This window comes from Oncorhynchus gorbuscha, linkage group LG14 (genome assembly GCF_021184085.1).
Source record: "Oncorhynchus gorbuscha isolate QuinsamMale2020 ecotype Even-year linkage group LG14, OgorEven_v1.0, whole genome shotgun sequence".
Lineage (NCBI taxonomy): Eukaryota > Metazoa > Chordata > Actinopteri > Salmoniformes > Salmonidae > Oncorhynchus > Oncorhynchus gorbuscha.
This window is the reverse complement of record NC_060186.1, coordinates 62769892-62788148: the sequence shown is the minus strand read 5'-3', so window position 1 is coordinate 62788148 and position 18257 is coordinate 62769892. Positions and strand designations below refer to the sequence as shown.

Genomic DNA, 18257 nt, shown 5'->3' with positions numbered 1-18257 from the left:
AAAAACAGAACATCCCAAAAACATTGTGATAAATAAACATAGGCTATATAATGTTTTGGGATAATGCGAAAACATAAACATTCAATAAAGTAAAGTAGGTACCTAAAAATCTAATCGTATGTCACATGCGCCGAATACCACAGGTGTAGACTTTACAGTGAAATGCTTGCTTACAAGCCCCAACCAACAATGCAGTTGACTAGTATTTACATTGTAGAATAATAGTGAAGACATCAAAACTATTAAATAACACATGTAGTAACCAAAAAGGTGTTAAACAATTCAAAATATATTTTATATTTGAGATTCTTCAAAGTAACCACCCTTTGCCTTGATGACAGCTTTGCACACCCTTGGCATTCTCTCAACCAGCTTCATGAGGCTGTCACCTGGAATGCATTTCAATTAACAGGTGTGCCTTATTAAAAGTTAATTTGTGGAATGTCTTTCCTTAATGCGTTTGAGCCAATTAGTTGTGTTGTGACAAGGTAGGGTTGGTATACAGAAGATAGCCTTATTTGATAAAAGACCAAGTCCATATTATGGCAAGAACAGCTCAAATAAGCAAAGAGAAACGACAGTCCATCAATACTTTAAGACATGAAGGTCAGTCAATTCGGAAAATGTCATGAACTTTGAACATTTCTTAATGTGCAGTCGCAAAAACCATCAAGCTCTATGATGAAACTGGCTCTCATGAGGACCACCGCAGGAATGGAAGACCCAGAGTTACCTCTGCTGCAGAGGATAGGTTCATTAGTTAACTGCACCTCCGATTGCAGCCCCAAAAAAATGCTTCACAGAGTTCAAGTAACAGACACATCTCTAGATCAACTGTTCAGAGGAGACTGTGTGAATCAAACCTTTATGGTCGAATACACAACTACTAAAGGACACCAATAAGAATAAGAGACTTGATTGGGCCAAGAAACACGAGCAATGGACATTAGCCCGGTGGAAATCTGTTCTTTGGTCTGATGAGTCCAAATTTTAGATTTTTTGTTTCCACCACCGTGTCTTTGTGAGATGCAGAATAGGTGAACGGATGTTCTCCGCATGTGTGGTTCCCACTGTTAAGCATGGAGGTGTGGGGGTGCTTTGCTGGTGACACTGTCAGTGATTTATTTAGAATTCAAGGAACGCTTAACCAGCATGGCTACCACAGCATTCTGAAGCGGTACACCATCCCATCTGGTTTGCGCTTAGTGGGACCATCATTTGTTTTTCAACAAATGAGATGGTTTGGGATGAGTCGGACCGCAGAGTGAAGGAAAAGCAGTTAACAAGTACTCAGCATATCTGGGACTGTTGGAAAAGCATTCCAGGTGAAGCTGGTTGAGAGAATTCCAAGAGTGTTCCAAGCTCTCAAGGCAAAGGGTGGCTACTTTGACGAATCTAAAATATGTGCTTTAACACTTTTAGTTGGTACTACATGATTCCATATGTGTTATTTAAAGTTTTTGTTGTCTTCACTATTTTTCTACAATGTAGAAAATAGTAAAAATAAAGATAAACCCTTGAATGTCAACTTATGACCGGTACTGTGTATTTTGATTAACAGCTGCATGGGAACTTTTTAAATGAAGATAAGATATTTTCACCTCTCTCACTCTTTCTGTTGGTTTCAGTTTAGAAAGCTCATCATTTAGACAGATTTCAGTTGAATTTTATGTTCAACAGTTTTTAAATCATTCTCTTCAAAATGTTTCCAACTGTGTGACCTCAAGCACAGCAATGATGATGGTTCATGTGTGTAATAATATGTGAGTGGGTCCGGAAGGAGACAATCATGTGTAGAGGCTTACTAACAAGAAGACATTGTGTACCTTTGTCCGTGGGTCACAGTATAATTCCTTTCTCTCTGCCTCTCTTTGAAGGTCACTTAGCATTGGAAAAGAGGTACATGGCTGATCAGGTATAGAGAGGCTGTCAGGCCAGGGTAATGTAAATGACCAAATGTTTTGTATATGGTGTCTTATCCCTTCAGGTTTTAGACAGGCCATGGAACCAATCATATACTTTGACCTGAGGCAAATGGAGACGACAGGTTTAGGACCTATTCATAGAAAGGTGGGCAAGGGCGAAGGAAGAGGGACTGAGGTGGGGGGGGGGGGGGTGAGAGATAAGGGAGGTTAGAGGGGGAATGAAGGAGGGAAAATTAGAGGATATGAAGATGAGAGTACGAGGGAGAAGAGAGGAGAGTGAAAGGGAGAAAATAACAAAGGAGATTCTCTTCACGGCTCATCTGTGTTCTTGGACCAACTCAGTGGCCTTGTGGTTGGTGTCAGTAACTATGAAGTATTGCTGGTTGTCATCTGATGTCATGAGATGTCTTACCTAAAGCATCTTCAGAGAAGAGGAGTTTGTGCCAGTGCTTCCTTATTAAGGCATCTCTACTGAGGTACATCTCAGATGTTGAGTATGAAGCATTGTTAGTTGTTTCCTGCGTGATCATGTCTTGATTGGTGTGTATGTGTGCTACTGCATCCTCGAGACAGTATAAGTGGAACCTTTGTCAGACTGGGTTTAGGACAATGAGGTGGGAAAGGAGAGGATGTGAAGAGGATAGTGGGAGGGAGATGAGGAGAGCAAAAGGGAGAAAAGAGGAAAGGAGATTATCTTAAGCGCTTGACTATGTTCTCTGTGTGCAGTGTTTCCCCTATATTTATTTAGCAACAGCGCACCGAATAGAATTGGTTGGTGATGTCATTAAGATCAAGAGATCAAATTAATCTGTCCTCGATTTTCTGATAAGTTTCAAAGGAAGAGAGAACATTCAAATGTTCATGCATTTGAGTAATTGTCCTTTAGATTTCCATCCAATTGGAGACAGATTTCCTTGCGAATATAAAATACATCTGCCTAAAAACTGTGCATTTTCCCACCAGAGATGTGTTTCCATCAAATGTACTTGTTGCTCGGTGTGATGACATAGTGCATTTAAAAATACATTCCCATGTACCGAATAAGTTCAATGGGTTTTCATCACATTTTCAACTCTACTGATTTTGTCACTAAAAGTGTAGCATTATAAAGCAAATGTGCCCACTCTGGTCTAGCGTACAGCTCGCAAATACAGTGTGGGTATAGCCTACATGATGAGATTATTATGGACAAAAGAGTAATATTATTTGTATTTGTCAAACGGCAGCCAAGCATCGATCATCATGTCACCAGAATAAGACCCTTGATATTTGTTGGGAAGGAGCATCAAACTCATCACCTTGCACTTTCACCTACCTGTGAAGTACAACATGTGTTTAATGAATTATACATTTTACCGACACAAACAGATCCCACTCGCATAAAAGGTTTGTATGGAAACCTAATTATAATCGTAAAATGTTTCTCTAGGAAGACCGTCTTACACTCCCAAATTCTACCTCTGCCATCACTTTAAAAAATGATTTTTTTTAATACTTTGTTTTTATTGTAGGAACATAAAGAAAGTACAAATAAAGTCAAACAAAAAAAGATCTACAGTGCACTTCATACCTTCATCATCATATTAGTTACATTGACATCTTTGAATTAGACCTTTTCCAAGTACGAAACCCATTTTTCCCAGTTTTCCTGACCTCTCTCCTATTGAGTTCTTAAAGCAAAGGTCATACACTCCATGTGGTGTATTTCTTCTAATGTCTATCCATTGTGTCACTGTGGGGGGGTCTTTTTGTAGCCATTTCCTAGTGATGGCCTTTTTACTGGCTGCCAGTAGGACCTTCAAGAGGTACATTTCTCTAGTGTGTAAGTTATCAGGTATTTCACCCATGTACAAAGAAATGAATGTTTGTTCTATGTCAAATCCCATTATTTTTCCAATGTTCGATCTTATTTCTCCCCAGTAAGTTTCGATTGCGGGTCTGCCACCACTTTTGAATAAAATCCTGAAGGAAACACTGGTGTGTTGAGTAAAAATCAGTGTATTGTATCATATTGTACAATAACTGATGAAACTAACACTGTAAAGTGTCAATGTTTTATCAGTGTTATTTCCTGATAGTTGCTGGTTGAAAATACACTCTACACAGTAGGGGTGTGAAATTGTGATCCTTAACGTTAAGAAAAATCACAAACCAAAAAGTAAACCGCATATTGCGTCAATTTCCGTAACAACTAAGAGTGTTGAGACACGAGGCTCAACTTCTTCCCTGTTTTGGTGCCCTGGCTAACATTCTATGAACAGTGTGACGTACAGGTATTGTGTGTGAGCGAAGTGTTGCATCTCGCTTATCTCAATATCCTAGCCTATTCATTGATGATATGCCCTGCGTTACGGAAGTTGCGGAAAATTTCAAGCCAAGAAATTGCGGGACACACCATTCCATTGCTAGAGATGGCTTGTGATTGCCGATAAATGGGCCTAGTGCACGGGTTCTGACTGTCTGCTTGGTGGCCGACCTGCTGTGCCACTCCCCTCTCCGTCCTTTGCTAGCTTGCAGTTTCCTGTGTGATCACGTCTTGATTGGTGTGTGTGTGCTACTGTGTCCTCAAGGCTGAGTATTTTTTCCTCCTTTCCCCCTCTATATTGTTCTCCCAATCACACTCACAATCACAATCACTGCCCTAATTACATTGGTAACCAGTTCCAGCAGCATCTGGTCTCCCATCCAGGGACCTACCAGGACCAACCCTGCTTAGCTTCAGAAGCCAGCCAGCAGTGGGATGTAGGGTGGTATGCTGCTGGCTGTAACACATCAACATGTGGATTAAGTCAAGGTATGAATACTTGATGGCACTGTATACAGTTGCGGCCAAATATATTGGCACCCTTGCCCTTTTCTTAAATAATTCTATATTTTCTACTAAAATAAAACATTTAACAACACTTTGTCTCCACGTGTTATTGGATTTTCAACATTGCAGAAGCAAATGTATGTTTGGTAGCTTAAGTTGACTATTTTCATTTAGAAAATAAAGACAAATGGCATGAACAAAATGATTGGCACCCCAGAGCTAGTCCTTGGAAGCACAACCTTTGGCCAGGATAACTGTAGCCACAAGGGGAAAGAGGATACCTAGTCAGATGCACAACTGATTGCATTCAACTGAAATGTGTCTTCTGCATTTAACCCAACCCCTTTGAATCAGAGAGGTGTGGGGGGCTGCCTTAATGGACATCCACTTCATCAGCACCCAGGGGTTAGTTGTTGGGGGTTAACTGCCTTGCTCAAGGGCAGAACAACGGATTTTTCCACCTTGCCAGCTCTGGGATTCGAAACAGCAACCTTTCGGTTACTAGCCCAACAATCTTAACCACTAGGCTACATGCCACCTTTGCTGAGCTTGCTGCACCTACTGGCAATTTGGCCGCTTTTCAGCAGCAAACTGCTCTAATTCTTCAATGTTTAATGGGTTCCCTCCACCAACTGCTGTTTTTAGCTCTCACCATAGGTTATGGGTGTGATTCAGATCTGGACACTTCTCTGACCACTCCAGAACAGTCCAATGTTCCTTCTTGAAACATTCCAGGGTGCTTTTGATGTTTGTTTAGGGTTGTTGTCCTGCTGGAAGACCCACAACCTTTAACAGAGAGACAGATTTTGAACACATTGCACTCTAAAACACCTTGATAGTCGGCTGATTCCATGATGTCTTGCACACATTCAAAATCCCCAGTACCAGAGGCAGCAAAGCAACCCCACAGCGTTATCTAACCTTTCCCATGTTTGATTGTGGGCAGGGTGTTCTTTTCTTTGAATGCTTCATTTATTTATTGTATTTGGCAGCAACTGTATATAGGGTTCCCTGGAGATGCACTGTTGAGGCCATTTGCTTCACTAGGAGTTAAAGGAATAAGTAAGTTAAGATCTACTTCTATATGTATATCAAGTCTATGTCTCTCTCTTGCAGGTGAGGGCGAGTCGTAATGCTGAGGCTGCTAAGAGGTGTTTGGCGACTATAGAGGAGTGTGCTCGTACCAGGGAGGGGAACCTGCTGAAGCTGGCTGTAGAGCCTGCCAGAGCCAGGTGAGGAACTAGTAAACTTCGCTAGTCCCGTGGTCAGAAACCCTGGGCCCATTGTCACTTTGGCAGTATGGTTTGTATAAGTAAGCAAACAATATAATAGAATACCAGGTAAGTATCGGTGTAAACAGCACTGTAATATAAAGCGCTACCATGACGGATATGTGGTTGTTTTTCCTACTAAAGATGAATGTACAGAATGTAAATCACTCTGGATTAGAGCATCTGGTAAATTGACTAAAATGTAAATATGTCTAAATGAATTGCCCTTGAAGGAAATGTGTTTTGCACATGCATAAAAGACCTGTAACGTGTGCGTTGGGAGTAGGAAAGCAAGTTCAGGGAGTGCATAATTTAATAAACAAATGAACAAAACAAGTAACAATATGGGGATGAGTTCGTTGGATGGGCTATTTACAAATAGGCTATGTACAGGTGCAATGATCTGTGAGCTGCTCTGACAGCTGTTGCTTAAAGTTAGTGAGGGAGATATGAGTCTCCAGCTTCAGTGATTTTTGCCAGTCATTCCAGTTATTGGCAGCAGAGAACTGGAAGGAAAGGCGGCCAAAGGAGGAATTGGCTTTGGGGGTGACCAGTGAAATATACATGCTGGAGCGCGTGCTACGGGTGGGTGATGCTATGGTGACCAGTGAGCTGAGATAAGGCGGAGCTTTACCAAGCAAAGACTTATAAATGACCTGGAGTCAGTGGGTTTGGCGGTGAATATGAAACGAGGGCCAGCCAACTAGAGCATACAGGTCGCAGTGGTGGGTAGTATATGGGGCTTTGGTGACAAAATGGATGGCACTGTGATAGACTGCATCCAGTTTGCTGAGTAGAGTGTTGGTGGCTTTTTTGTAAATGACACCGCCGAAGTCAAGGATCGGTAGGATAGTCCGTTTTACGAGGGTATGTTTGGCAGCATGAGTGAAGGATGCATTGTTGCGAAATAGGAAGCCGTTTCTAGATATAATTTTGGATTGGAGATGCTTAATGTGAGTCTGGAAGGAGTGTTTACAGCCTAACCAGACACCTAGGCATTTGTAATTGTCCACATATTCTAAGTCAGAACCGTTCAGAGTAGTGATGCTGGATGGGCGGGTGCGGGCAACGATGGGTTGAAGAGCATGCAATTAGTTTTATTTGCATTTAAGAGCAGTTGGAGGCCATGGAAGGACAGTTGTATGGCATTTAAACTCGTCTGGAGGTTAGTTAACACAGTGTCCAAAGAAGGGCCAGAAGTATACAGAATGGTGTCATCTGCGTAGAGGTGGATCAGAGAATCACCAGCAGAAAGAGCGACCTCATTGATGTAAACAGAGAAAAGAGTCGGCCCGAGAATTGAACCCTGTGTCACCCCCATAGAGACTGCCAGAGGTCCAGACAATAGGCCCTCCGATTTGATACACTGAACTCTGAGAAGTAGTTGGTGAACCAGGCGAGGCAGTCATTTGAGAAACCCAGGCGGTTGAGTCTGCCGATAAGAATGTGGTGATTGAGTCGAAAGCCTTCGTCAGGTCGATGAATACGGCTGCACAGTATTTTCCATCCCATATGGAATCTGTTTTTCGTCAACATGCCATATGCATATGCAGCCGTTTCAGGCTCGGGATTCGTAAGACAGAACAAGGTCCTTGTGATTAGCATCCCCCGACATGTATAGAGAACAAAAGTCAATGCATGGGCATCTCGGCCGTCACCGCTAACGTCCATTTGGAACATAAGCTGGGGAGTTTGAGTCGTTCAGTCAGTTTCCTCTTGATTGCTAGCAATAACATAAATTCTTTGTTTAACAGTGTTCAGTGCGTTTTCTGGTTGAATTTTAGATTTTTATGGTTAACCACATTACAATGATTTTGAGATACAAAGTCGATATTATAGTATACGTAATTTTTTGTAAATATTATTTTTTTCTCAGGATTCTGGATATTCTCCAGCAACCCAATTTTCATTTCAGGCTACCCATAGTTTGTGAACCGCTGGCCTATGACATTGGACTACACTACAACTCGTCTTGCGCTGCGCAGAATATCAGATCTCAACAATGCTTAGAGAGTGTTTAACATCACCATTAGGCTTAGGCTACCACATCGTTATAATATAGATCTTTTCATAAGCTCAACGTGAGAGGTTGGAATATCAGACTGACAAACAAAAAAATCAAAATTGGTGGTGTTTGAATTTTTTGAGATGTGGGAGGTGATCGTTTGGTTGCGAGACAAAAGGGCCAAAATGCGGGACTGTCCTGCACAATCCAGGACTAGTGGTCACCCTACAAGTATGGAGTCCCACAAGGATAGCCACCATAAAATCAAGCTGTAAAACAGATGGAAAAGTAAAGACGCTTTTCTTATCGTAGCGGATGGTGGCTAGTCTCGTATTGCACTTCATATGACTTTTAAACCATTTAATTCAGCAGCAATTGCATTCTTTAACTTGATTATACATGCAATTAAAAATAACATTTAATATACATTTTATTGCTGTATATGAAATCAAAGGAGACATGGGTATATTTGATGGAAAATGGGCTAAGTAAAAAATGGCCCAATATTCCCTATGTAGTGCACTGCTTTTGGCTAGAGCCATATAGTATGTGAGATGGTAGTGTTTCCTCTGCAGTCATTTATATGTGACGCTGCGCCATGGCAAAATCATTGCCGCCCAGGAAAGGCGGTAGAACTAATCAGTTGAACTGGCCTTTGATTTCCATGGGCGGGCATGTTTTTTCACTGGACCTCCTATGTGTGCACGTGCTTGCGCATTCCACATTTTTTTAAATGAGTGTTATACTTAAGCAATAAGGCCAGAGGAGGTGTTGTGGTATATGGTCCACAGCTGAGGGATGTTCTTATGCACGACACAACGCGGAGTGCCTGGACACAGCCCTTAGCTATGGTATAATGGCCATATGTCACGAACCCCCGAGGAGCCTTATTGCTATTATAAACTGGTTACCAACGTAATTAGAGCAGTAAAACTAAACGTCTTGTCATACCCGTGTTATACGGTCTGATATACCATGGCTTTCAGCCAATCAGAATTCAGGGCTCAAACCAGCCAGTTTAGAATAAAAACCATAGGCAGCTCGTGAGTTTCAAGTTTGGGGAAGCTTACAATTTATTGTACCATTTCTACCGATCTGTGTGCCAGTTCTAATAATTTGTATATGTTCATTTTTGTGAAACTTTAATTTCAATGATAATGTTTTTGTTTCTCAAAATCATTGTCACGTGGTTCATCATAAAAATCTGAAGTTAAACAATAAAAATCGAAAAAGTTCAAATTCAACTAGGGTGAGAGCACCAGCTTCTGCCATATGGACACATATACACGGATCTATTGGCGGCTAAAGAAATGAGTGCATAGAAGTCAGAGATATTCTATAGGCCAATGCAGCAGTAAACCCATAACATCATTGTCAACTAAGTAAAATACATAGACCTGAAGTAGAAAAATGAAAACAGTAGGAAATATTTCATTCATCTCTAGTATGCTTGTCTGCCTCCCTTTCTATCTGTCTTGAACTGAGCTATTGCTAGTGATGTGCAACATTATACCAAATCATCAACTGGGTCGCCCTAAAGCAGTACTGAGCCAATGTGCGGGGTACAGGTTAGTCGAGGTAATTTGTACATGTAGGTAGGAGTGAAGTGACTATGCATAGATAATAAACAGCGAGTAGCAGCAGTGTACAAAACAAATGGGGGGGGGGGGTGTCGATGTAAATAGTCCGGGTGGCCATCTGATTAATTGTTCAGCAGTCTTATGGCTTGGGGGTAGAAGCTGTTAAGGAGCCTTTTGGTCTTAGACTACTGGGCCATACGCACTACCCTCTGTAACGCCTTACGGTCAGATGCCGAGCAGTTGCCATACCAGGCGGTGATGCAACCGGTCAGGATGCTCTCCATGGTGCAGCTGTTGAACTTTAAGGATCTGGGGACCCATACCAAATCTTTCAGTCTCCTGAGGGGGAAAAGGTGTTGTCTCTGCCTCTTCACGACAGTTTTGGTGTGTTTGGACCATGATGGTGATGTGGACACCAAGGAACTTGAAACTCTTGACCCGCTCTAATTACAGCCCCGTTGATGTTAATGGGGACCTGTTTGGCTCGCCTTTTCCTGTAGTCCTACGGGCTGTCTTGTCATTGATCAGGCACTGCTGTGTTGTCAGCAATCTTAATGATGTTTGGAGTCGTGTTTGGGAGCACAGGAGGGGACTAAGTACACACTCCTGAGGGGCCCCAGTGTTGAGGATCAGCGTGGCAGGCGTGTTGTTGCCTACCCTTACCACCTAGGGGCGGCCCGTCAGGAAGTCCAGAATCATGTTGCAGAGGGAGGTGTTTAGTCCCAGGGTCCTTATCTTAGTGATGAGCTTCATGGGCACTTTGGTGTTGAATGCTGAGCTGTAGTCAATGAACAGCATTCTCACATAGGTGTTCCTTTTGTGGGAAAGGGCAATTTGGAGTGCTATTGAGATTGCGTCATCTGTGGATCTGTTGGGGCGGTACGTTAATTGTAGTGGTTCTATGGTATCTGGGAGGATGTTGTTGATGTGAGCCCATGACCAGTCCTTCCAAGCACTTCATGGCTACCGACGTGAGTGCTATGGGGCGGTAATCATTTAGGCAGGTTACCGTCGCTATCTTGGGCACAGGGATTATGGTTGTCTGCTTGAAACATGTTGGTATTACAGGCTCGGTCAGGGAGAGGTTGCAAATGTCAGTGAAGATACTTGCCCGTTGGTCCGCCATGCTTTGAGTACACATCCTGGTAATCCGCCTGGCCCCGCGGCTTTGTGAAAATTGACGTGTTTAAAGGGCTTGCTCACATCAGCTACCGAGAGTGTTATCACACAGTCGTCCAGATCAGCTGGTGCTGTCGTGCATGCTTCAGTGTTGCTTGCCTCGAAGCGAGCATAAAATGAATTTAGTTTGTCTGGTAGGCTTGCGTCACTGGGCAGATCGCGTCTGGGTTTCCCTTTGTAGTCCGTAATAGTTTTCAAGCCCTTCCATATCCGACGAGCGTCAGAGCCGGTGTAGTAGTATTCAATCTTAATCCTGTATTGACACTTTGCTTGTTTAATGGTTCCTAGCAGGATTTCTTATAAGCATCCGGATTAGTGTCCCGCTCCTTGAAAGCGTTCTAGCTCGATGCGGATGTTGCCTCGATGCGGATCTGACCACTTCCGTATTGAGCGAGTCACAGGCACTTCCTGCTTTAGTATTTGCTTGTATGCAGGAATCAGGAGGGTAGAATTATGGTCAGATTTGCCAAATGGAGGGTGAGGGAGAGCTTTGTATGCTTCTGTGTGGAGTAAAAGTGGTCTGGAGTTTTTTTCCCCCCTCTGGTTGCACATGTGACATACTGGTAAAAATTTGGTAAAAGGATTTACGTTTGCCTGCATTAAAGTCCCCGGCCACTAGGAGCACCGCTTCTGGATGAGCATGTTCTTGTTTGCTTATTTGCCTTATAGAGTTGGTTGAGTGTGGTCTTAGTGCCAGCATTGGTCTGTGGTGGTAACTAGATGGCTATGAATGATATAGATGAGAACTCTTGGTAGATAGCGTGGCCTACAACTTATCATAAGGTACTCTACCTCAGGCGAATACCTCAAGACTTCTTTAATATTAGACATCGCGCACCACACCAATATCCCTTAATGACGAAGCAAAACAGATTTTTTTAAATGTTTACAAAAAAACTGATATCACATTTACACAAGTATTCAGACCCTTTATTCACTACTTTGTTGAAACACCTTTGGCAGCGATTACAGCATCGAGTCGTCTTGGGTTTGACACTACAAGCTTGGCACACCTGTATTTGGACAGTTTCTTCCATTCTTCTCTGCAGATCCTCTCAAGCTCTGTCAGGGTGGCTGCCCAGCTACTTTTGGGTCTCTCCAGAGATGTTCGATCGAGTTCAAAGGTCATGTGCTTAGGGTCGTTGTCCTCTTGGAAGGTGAACCTTCGCCCCAGTCTGAGTCTCTGGAGCAAGTTTTCATCAAGGATCTCTCTGTTACTTTGCTCCGTTCATCTTTGCCTCGATCCTGACTAGTCTCCCGGTCCCTGCCGCTGAAAAACATCCCCACAGCATGATACTGCCACTACCATGCTTCACCATAGGTATGGTGCCAGGTTTCCTCCAGACGTGACGGGTTGGCATTCAGGCCAAAGAGTTCAACCTTGGTTTCATCAGACCAGAGAATCTTGTTTCTCATGGTTTGAGAATCTTTAGATTCCTTTTGTCAAACTCTAAGCGGGCTGTCATATGCCTTTTACTGAGGAGTGGCTTCCATCTGGCCACTCTACCATAAAGTGGTGGAGTGCTGCAGAGATGGTTGTCCTTCTGGAAGGTTCTCTCATTTCCACAGAGGAACTGTAGAACCATCGGATTCTTGGTTACCTCCCTGACCAAGGTCCTTCTCCCCCGGTTGCTCAGTTTGGCTGGGCGGTCAGCTCTAGGAAGAGTCTTGGTGGTTCCAAACTTTAATGATGGAGGCCACTGTGTTCTTGGGGAACTTCAATGCTGGAGACATTTTTTGGTACCCGTCCACAGATCTTCCATCCTGTCTCGGGCGCTCTACGGACTATTTTTTTTCGACTTCATGGCTTGGTTTTTGCTCTGACATGCACTGTCAACTGTGGGACCTTATATAGACAGATGTGTTCATTTCAAAATCATGTCAAATTAATAGAATTTACCACAGGTGGTCTCCAATCGAGTTGTAGAAACATGTCAAGAAAGATCAATGTAAACAGGATGCACCTGACCTCAATTTTGATTCTCATAGCAAAATGTCTTTTGTAAATAAGTTTTTTCAGTTTTTTATTTGTAATGAATTTGCAAACATTTCTAAAAACCTGTTTTCGCTTTGTCATTAGGGGGTATTGTGTGTAGATTGAGGACAATTTTTTACTTTATCAATTTTAAAATAAGGCTGTAAAATAACAAAATATGGAATTCTTTCTGTTCTTTTTGTAACTAAAGTTACTTTGAAAAAGTAGTTCACTACATGCAAACTACTTTGTGAAAAATGATCATACCTAAATTTGAATTGTCATAGACTACAAATTGCAACAACAGATCTCTCTGGAGTCAGATGTTAACATAATGTGTAACTTAGCCCATTAAACACAAAAACATTTTTCAAAGTGAGAATTAGGCAGGTCTGATGCTGAATAAGAAAGAAAATGATTGCCTCCATTACCAATATTTTATTTTTGCAAAAAAAGCTGTGTGTAGTTCCAGTAATTAGCCACACCGCAAAAAAGTCATTAACAACTAAATACACTACCAAGATTTGAATTTAGATCAAACTTCTACCAAGCTACAGCAAAATGTTGTTAAATTACTTGTTGAACTACATGATCAGTGCAGTGCAATTGTTATTGAATGGACTATCCTGGTTAAATGAATACAGTAATCTGAAATGGCAGGGAGTATTGAAAGGAGAGCTTGTAAAAAACCCTGCTTATATATAGTGGGGTCCGGAATTATTGGATCAGATCAAATCAAAGTTTATTAGTCACGTGCGCCAAATACAACAGGTGTAGTAGACCTTACAGTGAAATGTTTACTTACAGGCTCTAACCAATAGTGCGGAGAAAAAAAAGTTTGTGTGTGGGTAAGTAAAGAAATAAAACAACAATAAAAATATATTTGAAAATAAGAGTAGCAAGGCTATATACAGACACCGGTTAGTCAGGCTTATTGAGGTAGTATGTACATGTGGGTGACTATGCATATATGATGAACAGAGAGTAGCAGTAGTGTAAAAAGAGGGGTTGGCAGGTGGTAGGACACAGTGCAGATAGCCCGGTTAGCCAATGTGTGGAAGCACTGGTTAGTCAGGCTTATTGAGGTAGTATGTACATGTGGGTGACTATGCATATATGATGAACAGAGAGTAGCAGTAGTGTAAAAAGAGGGGTTGGCAGGTGGTAGGACACAGTGCAGATAGCCCGGTTAGCCAATGTGTGGGAGCACTGGTTAGTCGGGCCAATTGAGGTAGTATGTACATGATCGCTTGATTAAGATGAGAAAAAAGACTGTATAAAATAAATAATACAAATACTGAGCTATATCGTATGCTCACATTTAAAAATATATATATTTTACACTAATACAATTGTTCCGCTAAAGATATTTAGTTTAACAAGTAATAATAAAAAAATAGATGATTGGCACCCCGGCAAAATGATTGGCACCCCGGTTTTCAATACTCTAGCACCCTCCCTTTGCGAAGATAATGACGCTGAGCCTTTTTCTAAAATGTTTTATGAGATTGGAGAACACATTGGGAGGGATCAGACCATTCCTCCATAAAGAATCTTTCCAGATCCTTGATATTAATTGTCTGTGCTTATGGACTAGCCTCTTCAATTCAAACCACAGGTTTTCAATGGGGTTCAAGTCCGGAGACTGAGATTTCCATTGCAAAATGTTTATTTTTGTGGTCAATTAACCTTTCTTTGTGGATTTGATTTGTCCTTGGGGTTATTGACTTGTTGGAAGATCCACTTGTGGCCAAGTTTCGGACTCCTGCTGAGTGTTGTTGACCTTAACAAGGGCACCAGGACCAGAATAAATAGCTCAGTATTTATTTTTATTTTATTCAGCCTTTTTAGCTGATATTTTTCAAGGGATCCAATAATTCCGGGTCCCACTGTATGTGATTAAAAGAGAAGATTTGTTAAGACATGCTGTTGTGTATTCCCCAGATGTTCTGTAGGGGAGATCACGGATGCCATGAAGGCTGTGTTTGGGGAACATAAAGCCAGCACCAGAATGGTGAGTGGAGCGAGTTTGGAGATTATGAGGAGATCTCTACAGCACACAACCGGTAAAAGCAAAAGAGAATCATACTTCAAATTGTCTTCTGCTCTGTTTTCAACCTCCGGAGTCTCACTATTGATATGATTTATTCATCTTCTCCCAGGGTGGTGGAGTTTAAGGAGCATGAGGGCAGAAACCCTCGTCTGCTGGTGGCCAAGATGGGCCAGGACGGCCATGACAGGGGGGGGCAAAGGCCATCGCCACGGGATTTGCCGAGCTGGGATTCGAAGTCGACATTGGACCGCTTTTCCCGGTTGAACTTAGTAGCTAGCTAGCTACTGGACTTGGGAAATAAATACTCTTTCAATTCTCTTCAAGTCTTCATAGAACTCCAGGACAGCATGTGGAGATCAACCGAGGCAGGGATTCAAACCAAAGCAGAAAAACAACCTGTGTACTGCGATTAAGCCGTTAACAGCGAATGTGACCTCTGCCATTGTCTGGGAAGTTGCCTTTATATTTAAATCTGTTGTTTTTCATAGGTTGTTAATTTGCTTTGGATTGAATCCTGGCCTCAATGTCATTTTATTCATAATTTAACTAATTCTTACAGGTTAAGGCAGTCAATCACAGATCAGCTACAATGATCACGCTATGGAACCCAGTGTGCTAACAATGGCCCTCTAATACAGCAATGTTAACATGTGCAGACATACCACATAACACTCGTATGTGGAAAAAGGTGGGCCATACCTGGTAAAGCCTCCTTTCAAATGATTAAAGCTGTAATTCATCTGTGTCTGTGAGTCATTCTGGTCCACTCCATGGAAGGCAAATACAACCAAAACATTCCCTACATAGGCATACCAACTTCAAAGCTGCATACCGGCCTGTTAAGCTACAGTTTCACCACTGTTTTCACAATAAGGCTAATCTCAATCTTATGTTCTGTTATTGGTGCTCTAGTAGCTACTTCCCCTTAGGTAGACATACTGTACCCTATACTCCTGAGTTTCATTAGCATGCAGCAGTCTCAACCTCTCTCTCCTAACCCCTCTCCCCTATCTCTCCTCTAGCCCCCCTTACCCTCTCTCCCAGTCCAGGAAGAGATAGGGGGGATAGAGATGCATATGGGCTAGTAAGGTGAATGCTGATGCCACCCCTGAGATAAACAGTGCCCTCTTTGCCAAAGGCAGGGGCATGATGCAGCTTAGCCTATACGGTAGAACGAGTATATAGCCTCTGTGGCCATTTCTGTAGCTTACAGGGCAACCAAATTTATGACAATTTCATGAGAGACACTATTTACATCATGCGTGTTTCCTATCAAACGGCGTAAATGGCACCTTACCAAATAAAAATGTGCTTTGATGTGAATATGAATGAACATGTTAACAAACACAACATATCCTAAAAACAGGATGGGTTAAAGAAAAATAGTCTATAGCCTATGGAATGAAATTAGGCTACTCACGACTGTTGTCTGGGAGTTTCCCTCAGTGGACTAAATTGTCATGATAATTAGCGATTTGTCAATTTCTGATATGATCATGGCAAAGAAGATAATACGAACTGCATTTTCCAAGATAACGCAACGCCTGATCATTTTGGGTGGTTGAAATAGGCAACGTGTGAGTTTCATCTTTGGGGAAGCTAAGAATTTATCCTACCATTTCTACCAATCTGCGTGCCACTTATGATTTAAACTCAGCTTATTATTAGTGGTGGTCAGAAATCAGACATCCCCAAATTCGCACTTTCTTACAGTTGCACGCAGCAAGCTAGGTAGCCTACTTTATGCATGCTCAGGCACTCGGTCAACATGAACAGCACAGAGAAACAAACCATACACACGCGCATATGGAGTGCTCCAAACAAAAGACAATGAAAACATTTATAAAACTTGTAAATTATGATATGAAATAAACCAAAACAACAATTCCACTCTGAGAATGAGAATGGTAAATCATTAATTAATACATGCATTAACAGGAATTTATGTAACCAAATGCGTGCAACTGAAATGTGTCTTCTGCATTTAACCCAACCCCTCTGAATCAGAGAGGTGCAGGGGGTTGCCTTAAATCCACATCCATGTCTTCACAAACCGGGGTCCAGTGGGTTAACTGCCTTGCTCAGGGGCAGAACGACAGATTTTTACCTTCCCTGTCATTTGGTTATATAAATTCCTGTTAATGCATATATGAATTAGTTATTTACCATTCTCATTCTCAGAGTGGAATTGTAATCCACAGCAATTTATTTTTAAGAAGCTAATGATCCTCTGTGGCTAAGTATTTTAAATTATTTTATTTATTTAAGGCAGGATTAATTTTATGAATTTGGTAAATGTAATTCAATTTACGTTAGGATGTGCCGCCTATGATATTCAGAATCATCAAAATGATTTCTCTTTGTCAGGTATCAGGACTATAAAGCCAGTGCAACTGCCTGTTTTTACTAATGGTAGGCTACCACATGGATAGGCATTCATTAATGTGCATTGTTGGCTGACACTGTATAGCCTAGGCTACTATTCTACTTTGCGAGGATAGGAGGAGGGCGTACATTTTTTTTGTCTCGCCTAGGGCGTCATATCAGCAAGGGCCGTGTCTGCGAGCAATACATTAAAAGTAAAATATAAACAAACAGGCATTACAAATGGCTAAGTGGCGTTTCAAAATATTGCAACCTCTTGCGGTATGGAAATTGCGCATATTGCAATTTCGCTTAAAATTTGGTTAGTTGTGCAGCCCTATGTCAAACACACACTCCTCACTGGTGTCAACATTCATGGTTACTTTGAGTCATATGTCAGCATCACTATTGATCCAACACCTCAGGACGTCAGCCCGAGTACACACACACACACACGCTCTCTCTCTCTCTCTCTCTCTCTCTCTCTCTCTCTCTCTCTCTCTCTCTCTCTCTCTCTCTCTCTCTCTCACACACACACACAGGGAGAGCTAGAGTTACATGTCACTTTCTTTATATGATCAGCTTTCATTTTCTCTAGCTTCTCTGATAAATTTTTTAATTTGGTGCACAAGGACTCTTTTGAATATAATAGTGTGAATATTGTCAAGCAACACGTGACCCAATCCCTCAGTGATGATAATGTCCACTATTGTCCTGTGGCTGTATCTCTTCTCAATCATGTGTTTTGTATTCCACATTCCATTCAGGCCAGACCTGGGCCGTCTCAGTCTTGAAATGGGACGGTTGTAGGGTGGGCATTATTGGGATATCTAATGATATCATATAGTGTAACGGCCGTTGGTGGAAGAAGGTCAGGACCAAGGTGCAGCGTGGTACATGTTCATCTTTATTTATGAATTGAACACTGAATGAAAAAACAGTTCTGTCTGGTACAGAATACAAAAACAGAAAACAACTCCTCACAAACACAGGTGGGAACAGGCTACCTAAGTATGGTTCTCAATCAGAGACAACGATTGACAGCTGCCTCTGATTGGGAACCATACCAGACCAAAAACATAGAAATACATCA

At 41.9% G+C, this 18257-nt stretch overlaps 1 long non-coding RNA gene across 1 annotated transcript in view; it reads left to right on the top strand.

Moving 5' to 3' along the window:
* LOC123994326 overlaps window positions 1-15718 on the top strand; it is a 47194-nt gene extending 31476 nt beyond the window's left edge. The window contains exons 3-5 of the long non-coding RNA XR_006831638.1: window positions 5854-5969; window positions 14692-14813; window positions 14910-15718. This is a non-coding gene — a long non-coding RNA (uncharacterized LOC123994326). The remainder of the gene's footprint in view (window positions 1-5853; window positions 5970-14691; window positions 14814-14909) is intronic.
* Window positions 15719-18257: the final 2539 nt, after the last annotated feature.